The 16,938-nt window shown below is 41.4% G+C and overlaps 1 protein-coding gene and 1 long non-coding RNA gene across 2 annotated transcripts in view; one reads left to right on the top strand and one right to left on the bottom strand.

Moving 5' to 3' along the window:
- Window positions 1–16,938, bottom strand: part of narf.S (nuclear prelamin A recognition factor S homeolog) — a 71,916-nt gene that overhangs the window by 32,322 nt on the left and 22,656 nt on the right. The gene's annotated exons all lie outside the window — the stretch shown is intronic.
- LOC121398768 lies at window positions 6,847–8,377 on the top strand. The gene is made up of 3 exons (XR_005964518.1): window positions 6,847–6,958; window positions 7,091–7,284; window positions 8,151–8,377. It is a non-coding gene; the product is annotated as an uncharacterized LOC121398768 (long non-coding RNA).

The following is a 16,938-nucleotide window of genomic DNA, read 5'->3' on the forward strand; positions in this document are numbered from 1 at the left end:
AGCAAATCTACAGAGCAGCAAACTGGGCCTCACCAAATACTTTCATTAAGTTTTACAAGTTAAATGTTTTTGCTTCACAGTCTGCCATGTTTGGCGAAAAGTTTTACAGGCTGCCGTAGCATAATTATGTAAATTACGCTTCGCACCGTTCAGGTATACCCACCCTTACAGAGGGACAGCTTTTGTACGTCCCCTGGCGTCTGCACTGACAGGAGGGCCTTTAGAGAAAAGCGGATTTTGGACTCCCTGGAAAATCATTTTTTAGTTGTCAGTGCAGTTAGTCCCACCCAGGCTGATTTTAGTATGGGCATTGGGACCTCTTCTCGCTATATACTCTACCTATTGTCTCTTGGCCTTCCAGCTTCCCAATAGAACTGAGAGGACCAGCTGATATAACCAGAGGGAGAGACATGGAGAAATCAATTTTCTGTCCTGCCTCTAGATGTGAATAAAGACAAAACACTGATGTCTGCACTGACAGTTTGGGCATACAAGAAAAGGATTTTCCGAACGTTATTTAAGAAAAAATATACGCAAAAAAAACCTATAATTAAAAAAAAAAAATACTAACATTATAATACCACAGTACAAATAAAATACAAGCATTTTGCTCAAATTTCATGAGGAAATTTCTTGAATTGTGCTTTATTCCACAGGCAAACCATATATAAGGTTAATAATCATCAATTGTGTTAAATCGATTTCAAAGCATATACCTGTTACAGATAAATGTATATGTCATTAAATCTTCATCAGAAAATAATATTTTCACTGTTAACAAGCCATGTTAATATTTTTAGTATTTTAATATAGTGAGTAAGTTTGTGTTGTACTTCATGGCACTAGTGGTGGAATGCACTGGAAATATGTTTTGCTGTTGCTACGGGTAACAGAACTTTGCATATCAGGACTAGAAATTAGTGCGATTTGCAATATTTGGCGAAGCGTTGCGGTAAATTTCGACAGTGAAATTTCACGAAACTAAGTGGACTGAGTAAGGTGGTGTTGTACTTCGTGGCAGTAGTGGTGGAATGCATGGAAAATGTGATTTGCTGTTGCTAAAAGCATAGTCTGATAGCTTGACTGTGTGCATTGAAATAAATGGTCTGATAGCTTGACTGCTGTTCAGAAACAGTCTGATAGCTTGACTCCAGTATCATTATATAGGCTGCACAAGAAGTAAGTACGAAACAAGGGCCTGTCATTATCCATCAGACATGGCTTTTGAAAGCTTCTTCTCCAGACCCCCAAACCCAGCCCTTGACAAAAACATGACAGACTGTGAGCATGCAGGGGATGAAAGGTCCAGTAATGTTCTCTCTCATGTCTTGGAAATTGTTGGAAGTTGTGTGGGGGGTGCAGCCTTTTCTTTTTGGTGCAGTGTGTGCGCCTCAGTGTAAAACAAAACGACTTGTAGGGGAGAAATGTTAGGGGGGCTTTTGACTGTTTCTAAGTAGTGGGGAATTTGTACACTGCAAGCACTCGTGTTTATCTATAAGAAAATGCATGTGTGTTTGTGGGACAGCACAGAGCTGCAGAGCTGCTCACATTCATTTTGGTGGCAAGTAGTGATACGAGTCTCTCCCATACTCCTCCCTGTGATTAATAGATGCAAATAGTTACATAGTTACATAGTTAAATTGAGTTGAAAAAAGACAAAGTCCATCAAGTTCAACCCCTCCAAATGAAAACCCAGCATCCATACACACACCCCTCCCTACTTTTAATTAAATTCTATATACCCATACCTATACTAACTATAGAGTTTAGTATCACAATAGCCTTTGATATTATGTCTGTCCAAAAAATCATCCAAGCCATTCTTAAAGGCATTAACTGAATCAGCCATCACAACATCACCCGTCAGTGCATTCCACAACCTCACTGTCCTCACTGTGAAGAACCCCCTACGTTGCTTCAAATGAAAGTTCTTTTCTTCTAGTCTAAAGGGGTGGCCTCTGGTACGGTGATCCACTTTATGGGTAAAAAGGTCCCCTGCCATTTGTCTATAATGTCCTCTAATGTACTTGTAAAGTGTAATCAAATAGTTTAACCCTTTATTGAAGTGTAGCTTTGCCACTTCCCTTACTTACCCACCAGTGTTTAAAAGGTCACAAAAATCATTGATTCAGTATGAAAATCAAGTTAATAACATATCTGAATGCATCTGTAGGTGTTTGCAAATCTTACCAGAGGCTGTTTAGCATTGTATCTTCACCATCTATTGTTCCATGTTATCACTAATCAAATCAATGGAATTGTGTAATTGTAAAAAAAAAAAAATACTTTTGAAAATCCACGTAGGAATTGTCTCATATAGCTTCCCATTTTAGATAATAACGATTGTAGTGCGGGTGGAACTGTAGCTACATTATAATCATATCCCTCATATGTAATATAAGCCACTAAGGGGTTATATAATAAATGGCACTGTTTGCCCATGAGCAGTAACCCATGGCAACCAATAAAATTCTTGCATTTAAACAGGTGACTAATAAATTCTACCTGCTTATTGGTTGCTATGGGTAACTGCCCCTGGGCAAACTTAGTGCCATTAATTATATACATACCTCCCAACATTTTGGAAATAAAAAGAGGGACAAAAAAAGTTGCCGCGTGTAGCCTGGCGAAATTTTTTTTTGCCACACCCATTTTTGACATCACCCCCCCTAATTACCATGTTCATTTTACAAAATTTCGCAGGTTGTAAAAGTTTGAACATACTGTGTTTTTTTTCTAGTTATTACAGTTTTGCTAATGAAGGTGAATTGCACTTTAAGGGTAAGGCCAGACGAGGAGATTCGTCGCCAGGCGACAAAACCTCCCCGAATCTCCTCGTCTGGCCTTACCCTAAGCTGTGAGTCTAACTTTTCCCAAGGGACAAGTTATCTTATCTTGTTACAATTACTTATTTGCTTATCTAGATACATTTGAATTGTTACAAATGTATCTTCTGTTGTGGCTGTTCTGGGCTCTCTGCCAAAAGCCAATTAAGTAAGAAACTGTTTCTTTTCTGACTGTTCACTGCAGACAAAAACGGGACTTTCCAGTACAAACGAGGGACTGCAGGTTGAGCTGTCAAAAGAGGGACCTCTAAAAACAGGACAGTTGGGAGGTATGTATATAACCCCAGTTGTGTCCTATTACCTATGATGAGAAGTGGTTTAAATGAATTCCTGGCATCATGTCTCTTTATTCACTCTGAGAAAAAATGGCAACTAAAGTCTACAAGTCCCATAAGTCTTAAATTCATAAAGTAGTCAATGTCGGACTTCTCTGGCAGAGAACACCAAGTGCCTAACTGTGTCAGTGGACAGTGGCATAACTGCACAAATGAACACTTTTCCTGCCAAAATGCACCCTATGTGCAGCGATAGGAGAATCCCATCAGTGACACTCCCTACAGACGCAGAGCCATATTTGATGTTATTGGCATTAACGAGTCAGCAGAGAAAGCGCAAATTATAACCTTAACCTTAGGCATAGCAGGTTTTTTTTGCTGCTGCACAAACACCTAAATCCACTTAAATAGATAATTTAACTAATTTTATATTACATTTATTTATTTAATTATTTAGCTGGTGTTTGGCTCAAAAATGGTCAAATTTTCAGGCCAAAAACTGCCTTTACCTGAGCTGACAAGCGTTTGACTGTAAACCCAATGGTTGAGATCTTTAAGTTTCTGGTATTTGTGATCATACTAGATAAATTACATTTAATCTAGATAATGAGTGAAAAAACATGACGACAAGTTTTTCAGAAATAGAACAAAATAACACTTCCCACGTATCATTCATTGTAGGAGCCTTTCCATTGTGCTACTGAATGCAGACTTAAAGGGGCAATATACTCTCTTGTTCAGCACAAATTCAATGAAATTTCTATGTTTTGTACTAAAGGTAGCGATACATTGGCTGATACTCTTTGGTATATAACCAATTGGCTGACTGTATAAAAGGATGGATACCATACAAGGTGTGGCCACCTTTTTATTGTTAACTTCATTTAAAGGAACAGTAACATCTAAAAATTAAAGTATTATAAAGAAACGACAGCAAAATGTACTGTTGCTCTGCTCTGGTAAGACTGGTGTATTTGCTTCAGAAACCCTAATATAGTTTGTATAAACAAGCTGCTGTGTAGCCATGGGGGCAGCTTTTCAAGCACATGATACATAGTAGGTAACAGATAAATTGTGAAGAATCCCATTGTATACTACAGAGCTTATCTGTTATCTACTGTGTATCCTCTGTCTTTTCTCCTTTTTCAGCTCTCCGTGGCTGCCCCCATGGCTACACAGCAGCTTGTTTATGTAACTATAGCAGAATTTCTGAAGCAAATACACCAGTTGTACCAGTGAAGAGCAACTGTATATTATATTTTAATCATTAGAACAGTTCATTTGTTTGCGGTTACTGTTCCTTTAAGCCCACATCCAATAAATGACCCAGGCCTCAAATAAGTCCTCTGTATAATGAGCATCTCCTTATCTCAGAGCCTGATTTGCAGCTGTGAGAAGGGAGTTGTTTGCTTATACTGAGCTCATTATTTATGTTAGGCTAGTGGCACATGTATTGTTTGCTCAGGCAAATCTGAGCTCCAAATCTCTTAAATAAGAATTGTTCATATTAATGGCCACTTTATACTGATCTGTTAGTTGGATAACCTACCCCTGGCCTGGCATAAATTCTCAGAGATACCAATCTCTCTGGGCGGATAATCCAGTCCACCAGTGCCCCCGTTATATATAGTAAAATTATCAAATCTGTGGTCTTTCATAATTTGTAGAATGGCAGCTCTTAGCACTTCAAAGACTGTAGGTGGGTGCTGTGAGTTGTAATTTAACAGCAGCTGAAGGGCAATATTTTAGAGCATAGGTATAAATAGTTATCATCCTGGCATTCTAGAAATGCTAGTCTTTGCTCTATTTATTCTGTGGGTAGAGTTGTAGGCAGTTTCCCTAGTTGAACCCCTTAAATACTGCTTTAAATCATAGTGACTTTTGTCCAGACTGGGTGCTATAAAAAACTCAGTAGGCCACCCTGTATCTTTGTATCTGCCTGTTCTATCAATAATACTTACACACAGTAGAATTTCTTTAAATCAAGGTTACACCAGAAAATATGCCCACACCAATAGTCACTTGAGTAGATGTTAATTCTTGTTATGAATTATATGTTTATCTTACAGAGAAGACGGGGAATTGGAAGAGGGTGAAGTACAAGATTTAGGTGTAGAAGAGAAGCCTCGAGAAATAAGGAAATAGAAGACCAACGGGAAGTCCACAAAGAGAAAAGAAAGGCCAAAAAAGGAAGGAAAACATCACAGACAAGAGAAACACAGGGTAAGATGCATTTTCCCTTTGATTTGTTCACTACAACTCAATGTTTTTCAGCTTGTTAATTCATTTGTTTTCAGAAAGAGGAGGAATGCCCTTTTTCTGTATATGTGCTGTATGTTCACATAAATTTGCACACAGAGTGCTTATGGAGATTTTGAGTACCGTGTTGATTTTTTTTATTTTAAATGTATAATCAATTATTTCCCAACCGATCCTCCAAATGACCCAAGTTCTTCAACAGTAGAGTAGCCATCTCCACAGCAGTATCATGAAAGATGAAGGGAACTGGAGAGCCTTCCAGTGTGAAGAAATTACGTTTTTATTACAGCACTACATGTTTTGAACCTCAAAGGTCCTTCCTCTGGTGCAAGTTACAAACATTGTTAACACGATGACCGTTTAAACATTTTTTTACCCATAAGCCCCAAGGGGCAAACTTAATTACCTTTGAAGTTGCGCCAGCGTTGGTTCCGCGACGCCGCTAATTAACTAAAATCCGAAGTTGCACTCAGGGAGGCGAAGGGTAGCGAAGTTGTGCTACCGTTAATTCGTCAAGCAAAGCGAAGTTACGCTAGTGATGCCTAATTTGCATACAACGCAGTCTAAGTACAATGGACGTATATGTAGCAGCAAATACATTAAACTACACAAGCCTGGGAAAGTTTCATAAAATAAAATAGAGTTGTTATTTTGCCCTATACATGTGCCCACTGTATAGTTTAGGTGCCATATGTTAGGAAATGTAGGGGGGTAGGAGGGTACCCCCAATAAAATTTACAATCTTTTTCAGCCTATCACCCTTAAAAAAGTAAGACGCCAGCGTTTTTGGGACTTTTTTTGAAGAAAGCCGTATATACTCTATTGCACTTCGCCTGGTCTGAGGTGGCGAAGGGAAGTCTGGCGCTAGAGGTAACGTTCAGTAAAATCCGCAAGTTAGTGAATTGGCGTAGTTACGTGCCTTCGCCATAGCACAACTTTGCGAAGTAGCACTAGAGTAAATCTGCAAGGTTAGCCACTTCGCCCTTTAGTAAATTTGCCTCCAAGTGTTTCCTCAGCTCCATAATAAACAAAGGGATACTATGTTGCCATCTATCCAAAGCCCACACCAGTGATTTTTTTCAGTAGTGTTATAAGTCAATAGTATCAGTAATTGTTTTTCACCAAATCAAGTCAGTAATAGAGTCCACACATCTCAATGGTCCTCCAGAATTTTTTCTCTGTAAAGAATATATATATATATATAGTGTAAGCAGCAGAAGTTATTCATTCTTTTAACCACCTTATTATTACTCATAGAAAACATTTAAGGCTTCAGGCTTCGTTCATCCCAAGTGGTTGAACACTGTTCAGCCTGTCTATCCATTTAGCTTCATATTAAAGTTTTTTTTATCACCACCTTGTAAAGGTCTTTCTATATGTTCCAGTACCATCCACCTTAAGCTAGCTGCAATCTGTTATTATTTTATTTTAACTGGTATAATGCCTCGTATTTTTTGCAGCATAAAGTTCCTGAAAGTGATAACAGCTCAAGAGTACAGTGGTGATTCTGATACAGAGCATGGAGAAAGGTCACACAAAGATACTATGTACAGAGATTATGATGTTCAATATTCACAGGTATGTTTGCCATGAATTATATAAAAAAGCACAGAGACCTTTTCAATGTATAGTTTAGATTATTAAGCTCTTTAAAATAACCGTTTTAGGAGTTTTCAGCAATTGCAAAGCTATTTCTCTACTTCATTTCAGCATGGACCAGGGAGCTATATTACATCCCCAAAGCATAAGAAAAATGCAAATGATTATGATGGTAATAGTAACTACAGTGATGGTAACTACAATGAGGAAGAAGAAGAAGATTTTGCTGAATAGCTGAAACACTACAGACAAGCAAAGGAGAACACAAATGTGGCTGAACTACAATGTGAAAGGAATTTAGCAAGGTAAGTGACAAATGGCAAAGCAAATTGCCAAGGAGCAACAGATTATTTGATAATTCTATTGATACTGCTTCTGACAGAACGAGTAAGCATCTTATTGGCCCGTGTGTGGGGCCATACGACGGGCTTCCCCGATCGATATCGGGCAGGTTAAAAAATCCTGTTGGATTGAGGCCGCATCTGTGGGTATATGCGCTCCCATGATCCAACCGCCCGTATCGGATGCATTATGGAGCTAGCAGAAGGGCAGATTCAGGGAGATTTAGTCGCCTGGCGACTAATCGCCTCTTCTGCGGGGCAACAAACTCCCCGAACTGCCTTCAGACTGCTATAATGCGAAAGCGCCAATGCACACACTATACTTAGATTTCAGAAGTGGCCCAAGTTTCCTCGTGAGGCAACTTGAAGCGACTTCAGAAATCGAAATGCCGCAAGTGCATTGGCGCTGGCGTTTTCACATTATAGCAGGGGGAAGGCTGTTCGTGGAGATTGTTGCCCCGCAGAAGAGGCGATTAGTCACCAGGCGACTAAATCTTCCCGAATCTGGCCGTGTGCTACAACCCTTATGATCTGATCGTTGGGCTCTAGGGCCCACGGTCGGATCAGCCCGATATGGCCCACCTCAATGTTGGGAAGAGATCACCAAACGTGCATATTTCTACATGTATGGCCACCTTTAGATAAAGATTTTTTAGAACCTTTAAGTTGCTGCTCCTCAATCCCTGTTTGCTCAGAGTTTAGGTATTATTTCAGGGGTTAAGTTGCTGTGTCCCTCCAAATTTGGGGTCCTGCCACCAGTCCTGAAATGTTATGTATGTATGTATGTATTGTTCATTGCTGTGCACAATTAATTTTTTTTTTTGTTTCAGGTAAATGTATTGAAACATACATCAATGAAGAATTGTTGCCACTTATTACAGACATGCTGTTTTTAGTCTTCACAAGCGCTTCACGTAGGGGGTAGCATCCGGATGAATATAATCAGCGGTGGAGCCGAAGAATAAATTAAAAGTTCAACTTTATTCAATCCCTTTAAAATAGTATATACAAGCGTGCACAGTATGCAATTGGCAATAAAGAGTCGCATATGAGTTAACAGACGATTCATCCACTTCAACTTATTTATATATTTAAGCAGTCTGTATCTACAGGTGTATATATGAAAAACGGCTTTACAGCTAGTTACCAGAAGGCTACTATAGTGCACAAATCTGAGGTGGTTTTTAGGAAGGTGTCCCCACTTTAATTGGGTGGGTGGTCACTAGAGTGATGAATGGTGGGGCAGGGAAATTTACTGATCCAAGGGGACCACTCTCTGTAATACTTAGATAATAAACCCTTCTTTTTGGAGAGAAGATTCTCCACTGAGGCTAGGTTGGTCATTGACCTAATCCACTGGCCCTGGTCAGATGGGCTGTTTGATCTCCAATTAAGCGTTACAAGCTTGAAACATGGCTTTGCTAAGGAAGGCCTTAATCTGTGGGGTAGTTGGCAGACCTGTGAATATTTTAGTCAAATTGGAGGTAGAAGCCAGTAAACATTCATTATAAGCATGCTGGAGACCTCTAGTGACCAAACAGAGGTATAACCATATACTTAACAAATTCTCCAAAGGATGCTAGTAAGTAAAAAAATATACTTTATTTACATCAGTTATTAAAATACATAGGAAATAACCCCTCTAGCGCCTAACGCGTTTCATGCTTACCCAGCACTTAGTCATAGGCAGAATCTAACTAGTTTCTTTTCCTTTGTTCCTTAAATACTAGCTCTCATAGTCCCTCCCCTCAATAATAGAGGGGAATTGTGGAAGCACTCAAGGCTAAATCAAAATATATTCAAATATAATGGAAGTGCTACTTACAATGCACTTCCCTGGGCCCTCAATAAAACCAATTACAATCCAAAACATGTGTTACAACTGCCATATATCATCCATAGGGCTAATGGCTTTGTTCAAATACAATGATCTATGTGTTAGATAATTCATGTTACAGGGCATTTATAAAAGTATAATTATACAATATAAAAAATAGTATACATATAGTTAAATATAGCAAGTCACATCAAACATATAATTGAGACCGAGTGGCAACCTAGTTTGTAGGTGAAAAATCCAATAAACCTCTCTTTTCTTTCGTTTCGTCAGGAGATCTCCCCCTCTAATGCTTGTCTTAATTTGTTCAATTCCCTGTATGGAAAAATACTGTAAATTACTATTATTGCATTCTTGAAAATGTCTAGTGACATTGGTTTTGCTGCTTAGTTTAGTATTGCTTACTTGATTGATATGTTCCCTAATACGTTCTTTCAATGATCTTGTTTTTTTTTACTTACTAGCATGCTTTGGAGAATTTGTTAAGTAAGACCTGTGAATATGCCCAAGATACAGATGAGTGGGTCAACAGGTATCGTTTGTTTTAGGACTGATGATACCACATTTGTTATATCTTTCCAGTATGGTTGTATCACCCTACAGGACCAGGTGGTATGCAACAAGGTGCCTTCCTGCCTTCCTACACCTCAGACATAGGGGTGAGTTGAACTTGTGGAGACGGGAAGGAATAAAGTATGCTCTATGTACCAAGTAGAGCTGTAAGATTTTATGTCTAGGATTCACCGAGACTCTATTGGGGGATTTAAGAAATTCCGCCCATTGCTCATCCGCTATATCTCCCACATCTATCTCCCATGCAGTTCTAGATTTGTTCGGAATTTCCTTGAGGTGGCGAGCACTTATCTCTTTTTATACAGGTTAGATATTATACCCTTTGGGGACCTGGGGCTTAGTATAGGGAGGAGTGGATGGGTCTCCATTTTAATTGGTACACGTCTGTGCCAATGATGGTGCAACATCCTGTAGCTCAACCAGTGAGTTTCTTGTAGGCCAAATTTTATTAATGGGGCTGAGAAGGAGATGATATTTCCATCTTGCCAAACATGCCCTAATGTAAGGATGCCCTTTTGCTTCCGCCCACTAGGGGGGGGGACAAGATCAGTCACGTCGCTTGAGCCGCCACTCCTCCATAGGGGTGTGGAGGTGTCCAGTGTGTCAACTAACACTTGCGTAGTTGCTTTGAGGAAGATTTCTGCTGTAGCCAACAGGATAGAATTAGTTCCTCACAAACCCTTTTTATAGGGAGTGAGCAATGATTGGGCTGTATTATGATCTTTGGGGAGTATAGAGGTCCAGCACTGTAACACAGCAGAGCTAGTCATTCCACCCAGCAGTGCAGCCACATGGGATAGTTGTAATACAATGTAAAGTATGTGGAAGTCTGGTACAGCCAAACCACCTTTGCCTTGCTGTCTGATCAAGGTGCAGAAAGCTAGTCTAGGTCAACTGTTACCCCATATAAAACTTCTAAACAGACCCTCTTGTTTCTTAAAGAAAGATTTTGGTATGAGTAGCGGGGGCATGCCATAGGGTATATGCGACTTTTGGTTGAATAAACATTTTCATTAGAGTTATTCTGCCCACCGGTCCCAGTGGTAACGAGGTCCAAGCCTCAACTTTATTTTTGACCCACTCTAGTAATGGGGCCACATTTAATGAGTAATAAATTGAGATTGGAAGTGCAATTTTAACTCCTAAATATACAAAGACAAGATCTGCATAGTGCAGCTCCCCAAGTCCTTAGCAGGTAGTTGTTGATCTACTAGGAATAGCATGGATTTTGAGGGGTTAACCTTTAGGCCTGATAGGGTACCAAACTGACTGGTCATGGCAACAAGCTCCCGAAGCGAGCCTCCTCTGTCACCCAAGTACACCAGGGTATCATCTGTGTATAGCTTATCAACCCCTGATTTAGATTTCCAGCCCTTTATTCTGGGTTCTGTTTTCCCCGGCATAAACCCCAGTTGGTCGTCCTTAACCAGTTTGTGTATTCCCTTTCTTAATCTGTTTGCTATTACTTTGGCGAATATTTTAACATCAGCTGTGAGGAGCGATGTGGGACGATATGATTCTGGCTCTGTGGGGTCCTTGCCAGGTTTTGCTATTAAGGCTATTGCAGCTTCGTACATGGAGCCTGGGAGGGCTGTGGCTAGTATAGTATGTTTATACACTTTAAGAAGCATGGGCCCCATTGTTTTGTTATTGTAAGGGGCCCGAAGGCTCAGCCAGGAGTAGCGGACCAAGGAGGAAGCACAGTCCAATAGTTCGAGGTACAGGCAAGGGTATAGAAAGAGAGTGGTCGAAGTCCAGGCAATAAGGTCGGTTCAGACAGCAAAGGTTCAGAATACGAAATCAGGCAAAGGTCAATACACAGGATCAGGAATGATAATCACAGGAAGCACACCCAGGAACTCACGAGGAAGAACCTATAGTAGGGCACAGTCTGCAGTGCTTCAGCATCTTTTATAGGCCTCCTTTGGCGCCAAAACGGACGCAGTGGCGTCATGACGCTGGCGTCTTCACGCAGGCGTTTTGACGCTGGCGCTTAGGCGTCGGCGACCAATCCGATGCTGGTGGATATTCTGACGCTGGTGTGATGTCACAGAACTGCGACCAGAAGGAAGCACATGGAGGACGCCGCCATCTTGGACTCCGCCATCTTGGGACGCCAGGTAAGAACTCCTTACAGTTATGTCTTTTGTATAGCTCAATATGAAGCCCGTCAGCCCCTGCCTCCTTATCGTTGGGAAATTAGTCAATGGCTTCCTGCACCTCCAATAGTGTTAATTCTGAGTCTAGGTATGATTGATAGTCCTCCGGTAGTTGTTGCAAGTCTAGGTTCTCTAGGAAATCGTCTATAGTATTTAGCGAAGTACCCTGGAGTGTAGAGGAGTATAGTTTCTCATAAAATTTAGTTAGGCTCTCTTGGATTTCTTGTGGATCTGTGGTGAGTGATCCCTGTGCACCTCTTAAAAGGATAATTGTGGAGGGGGATGAGTGTATTCTAGTGAGATGGGCTATCATTCTACCAGCTTTCTCTCCGTACTCCAGTACATTAATTTTCCCAAATAAGTGCTTATATTTGGACCATTTCATTTAAGCTCCTCAAACTTTTGCGATTGAGGGTTCAGGACTGCCACTTTCTAGGGATGTAATTTGGTTCTCTACTCCTTTTACCTCCATTGAAGCCTGTTTCTTATATATATAGATTTGTGCGTGCAACACCCGCCTCAAGTAAGCCTTCATGGCATCCCAAAATGTACACTGATCTGCTGTGTCTTCAATCATTCTAGTGAATTCTAAGATCTCAGCTTCCAGGGTATCATAGTTCTCTAGTAGGTTCAGCCAAGTTGGGTTAAGGGACCACCTGGGCCTATTCTGCTTCTCCTCTAATGTGAGAATAAGCTCAATGGGGGCGTGGTCCGATATCCCTCTGGGAAGGTATCTTATACTATTGATTTGCGTCAGAGCCTTTTGGTTAACAAAGCAGTGGTCTATCCTAGATAACACAGTGTGTGAGCTGGAGAAGCATTTATACTGTTTGTGGGCGGGGTTGAAGTGCCTCCATGCCTCAGTTAACCCAGCCACTTATGTAATTTCATTTATATTGGTAGGGGGCTCCTATCCAGTGTGGCATCTAGGATTGTATTACAGTCCCCTAGTGCATAAACCACTGCATGTTCATACTGAGCCATGAAGCTGATTAGTTGCACCAGACAATCATCTTTAAATGGAGGGGGTATGTATATAGTAGCCAGTACAACCTCTTGCGCTTGAATGTAGCCATGAATAAAGATAAATCTGCCCCTACTGTCCGTTTTTATTGAGTCCATTCTAAAGGGGATGTTTCTAGTTATTAACACCACTACTCCTGAGGAGTGAGATGAGTACGGTGCGTGGTAATACCATCCTATCCAGGGGCGTTTTATGGCCAGCGTTTTGCATCCCGCTAGGTGGGTTTCTTGGAGCATGATAACATTTACCCCTGTTTTCCTAAGAAATTCCAGAACTAGCTTGCGCTTTATACAATCATTTAGAACCCTAGCATTCCAGGTTACAACCTTAAGTCCCATATTGCATACATTTATGAATAAAATGACAGGTACTGGATTTTGGAGATAAACCCTTCATCATGCGCATTTTACCTTTACCAGCTGGCGGCTGTGAATCTCTTATTATACACAGTAGTAAATACAATGTCAGATATGTTACTGCTTTTGCCTTGGGCTTTGGATCTGTAGCATTCTTCATATGTATTGTACCTGAAATTGTGCCATAACTAACTAAAATTTGCATAACATTTTGTATAAACATTTTGCTTGAGGATGAACACATAACATTTAAACTTAGAGCTTCCCCCAACTTAAGCTTCATAACCCTCCCTTTCTGCCCGGATCCCCAACTTTTGGCAGAATTCAACCCGTAACACATAATAAACTATGGGGGTGCCAACGAGCGCTAGGCCACTTGTCCTGTGGTGGACGAGGGTGTCTTAGACAGGAGCCCAACCTGGACCCACCGTCCCTGGTCTGGGTTTCGTGCATAGGTGATGTCAGTTTCAGGGGGCTAAAACTTAAAGTCAAAGGGTGCATGTTTTCCCTGTGTGCCAAGCTACACCGGGTGAGGCACTCGCCATCCACGCGTCTTGCGTGGTGAGGCCTCCCAGTGGCTCAGATTTTGTCTTGACTAGTCAACAGGTATTGGGCCCAGCAAGGTGGTGGGGGGGAGTAACTCAGGCCAGGTTTACCAGTTAATGCAGATCTGGGGCCTAGGACCGCGAACGGTCACAGGGTAACGTTGCGGTCTCCTTCCATCCGGTTAGGGGTTAGCTGGTGATCTGCCCTCCGTGTCCAGCCAGCGGCTGAGATCTTGCAGCTCCGTGAAGAATCGGGTCTGGCCATCCATCTGCCACCACACGCAGCCTTGCCAGATATAGAATAGCGGATTGTAATCCCAGGCCCCGAAGGTGCCGCTTTTTGTCTTGTACCTCAGATGAGAAATCACTGAATATCGAGATCCGGGCATCCTGAAGGTTAAGGGTATCCATCTCCTAGCTAGGGCCAACACGCGATCTCTATCTCTGGCGCTCAGTAGTTGGACAATTAATGGATGTGGTGGAGCTGCGGGTATAAGTGGTCTCGTTGCTATTCTGTGAGCACGAAAACTTGTGAAAAAGCCTCACGGCTGAATCGATCTATTAGCCAAGTCTCTATGAAGCGCTCCGGGTTCTCTCCCTCCGTTCTCTCAGGGAAACCAATAAACAAGAGATTGTTACGGAGGAGCCTATTCTCTAGGTCATCCGCCTTTAAGGTGCATGCTTCGACAGCCTGAGAACACTCTCTAAGAAGGGGAACTATCCCTCAGTGACGAAGAGGAAGATGACCTGGTTCCACGTTCCGCAGAGATGATAGATGCCCTGATCTTATCAGTCATAGAAACACTACATCTTCAGGAGTCTGGTGCAGCTTCCACTACATCTGGCTCTCTTTTCAAGAGAAAACGGCAACGTTTTAATTCCATTCAATTAAATCTAGAGAAGGGGTCCAAACGTTTTACCTATGAGCCACATTCAAATATAAATAGAGTTGGGGAGCAACACAAGTATGCAAAAGGTTCCTATGATTGCCAATTAAGGATTGTGATTGGCTATTTGGTAGCCCCTATATGGAATGGTAGCCTACAGGAGACTCTGGCACTACACCTAGTTTTTATGCAACCAAAACTTGTCCCCAAACCAGGATTTGGTGAGCAACATGTTGATCATGAGCCACTGATTGGGGATCAGTGATCTAGAGTCTTCATTCTAGTGATTCTGGTGTGGGGTTGGCCTCAAAGCCTTTAATGGAGATGGGGCAGAATAAAGAGAGTTGAGAGAAATTTGGGAAGTATGCGATTGTCTTTTTAGATACAGCTGAAAGTCCAACTTCAGGGTTAATTATGGTCTCAGAGTTGTGCTAGACACAATAAAAGTCTGAAAACCACTGTTCTAGGCTAGTGTGCATGTGTTATATATACCTTAAATGCAATGTTCTTTCTAATTCCTAACTTGGCTAAAAATGTATTTTGTGCACACATTTTAAACAAGTGTGCACAGTTTTTACAACCAGTGTGCTCAGTTTATTGATATTAAACCAACCTTTTGTGTTTTCACACAAGTGTTTTTGTGCACACCACAATTTGTTGTGTGTGCTGGCCCTGTTCGTGCACGAGCGCTCACTTAGAGGGAACATTGCTTTAACTGTTTATCTATTTATGTATTTAAGGGCAGGGGGAAGAACTCAGCTGGAGGATACTCATAAATGGACAGTCTACAATTCACTATAGGATAACTAATGTAATAAAAAGAAGAGTTATCTGTAGGTCCACATAAGATACATATACCTTCTCATATTTATTTGTCCTTTTAAATGTGCAAACCTCTTGTTTACAGCAGTCCAACTGAAAGACCACTGGTTTTGTATAAGTAAAGACATTCCATGTTATGCAATGGAGTGCTTAAACTACGTGCAGTTTTTAGGTCTGTGAGTTAGCTCATTTTAGTATTTTATAATTACCTACATACAGCAATCATTTTACTATAAGAACATACTTTAGAGTGTTTGGGTCATTTAATTTTAAACAGGTTTTTAGACTGTTTGGGTTCTTACAGGCGAACATTAAGGACTAAAGGTCCCCATACACGGGCCGATAAAGGCTGCCGACATGCCGAGTCCGTGTATTAGGCTATCTGACGGGCTTCCCTGATCGATATCTTGCTGAAAGTCGGGCAGATCTGAATCGGGCAGGGTAAAAATCCCGCTGGAGCGCAGCCACGTGTATGCGGTCCCGCGATCCTCCCGCCCGTTTGGAATGTGGGCCCAACGATCGGATCTGCCCGATAATGCCCACTTCAATGTGGGCATATCAGGGAGAGATTGGCTCATTTGGCGACATTGCCAAACTAGCGGATCTCTGCGTGAATGGCCACCTTTACAGTCCAATTGGCTGAACGGGAAGCTGACGTGGATATAGCTGAACGGCTGGATAACATCAAACATCGTGTTAACAAATTAGAGACACAGCTCAAACACACAAAGGGGCAAATTCACTAACCTCCGAAAATTCGCCAGGGACGGCTTTGCTCACAGCGCAATACTTCGACAGGCGTAGATTTGCTAGGACAACGCTAATTCACTAAAATCCGAAATTGCTTCCGGGCCCGAACGCTGGCAAAGTTGCACTAGCATTACTGCGCCAAGCAAAGCAAAGTTTCACTAGCGTTGCCTAATTTGCATACCGCAGGAAGTTAAAGTTCAATGGAGGTATATGTTGCAGCAAATACATTACCCGGGAAACCTTAATAAAATAAAGTTGTTATATTGCTTTACACATGATCCCAGTGTTTAGTTTATGTGCCATATGTTAGGAAATGTAGGGGGGAAGCCAGTTACCCCCCAAAAAAAATTACGCTCTTTTTCAGCCCATTACCCTGAAAAAGGAAAAGACACTAGCATTTTTTAGGAAGTCCTATCTACTCTATTGCACTTTGCCTGGTCTGAGGTGGTGAAGGCAAGTCTGGCACAAGAGGTAACGTTCAATAAAATTTGTATCTTAGTGGATTTGCATAGTTACGTCCATTTGCCAGAGCGCAAATTCGATAGGCGTTAGGAAGCAAAGTACCGCTAGAGTCTATCTCCTTCGCTAGCTGTCGAATTTTCTCCCGTTTTAGTTACTTCGCCCTTTAGTAAATTTGCCCCAAAGATAGATAAATTTCTCAGAGA

Source organism: Xenopus laevis, chromosome 9_10S (assembly GCF_017654675.1).
Source record: "Xenopus laevis strain J_2021 chromosome 9_10S, Xenopus_laevis_v10.1, whole genome shotgun sequence".
Taxonomy (NCBI): domain Eukaryota; kingdom Metazoa; phylum Chordata; class Amphibia; order Anura; family Pipidae; genus Xenopus; species Xenopus laevis.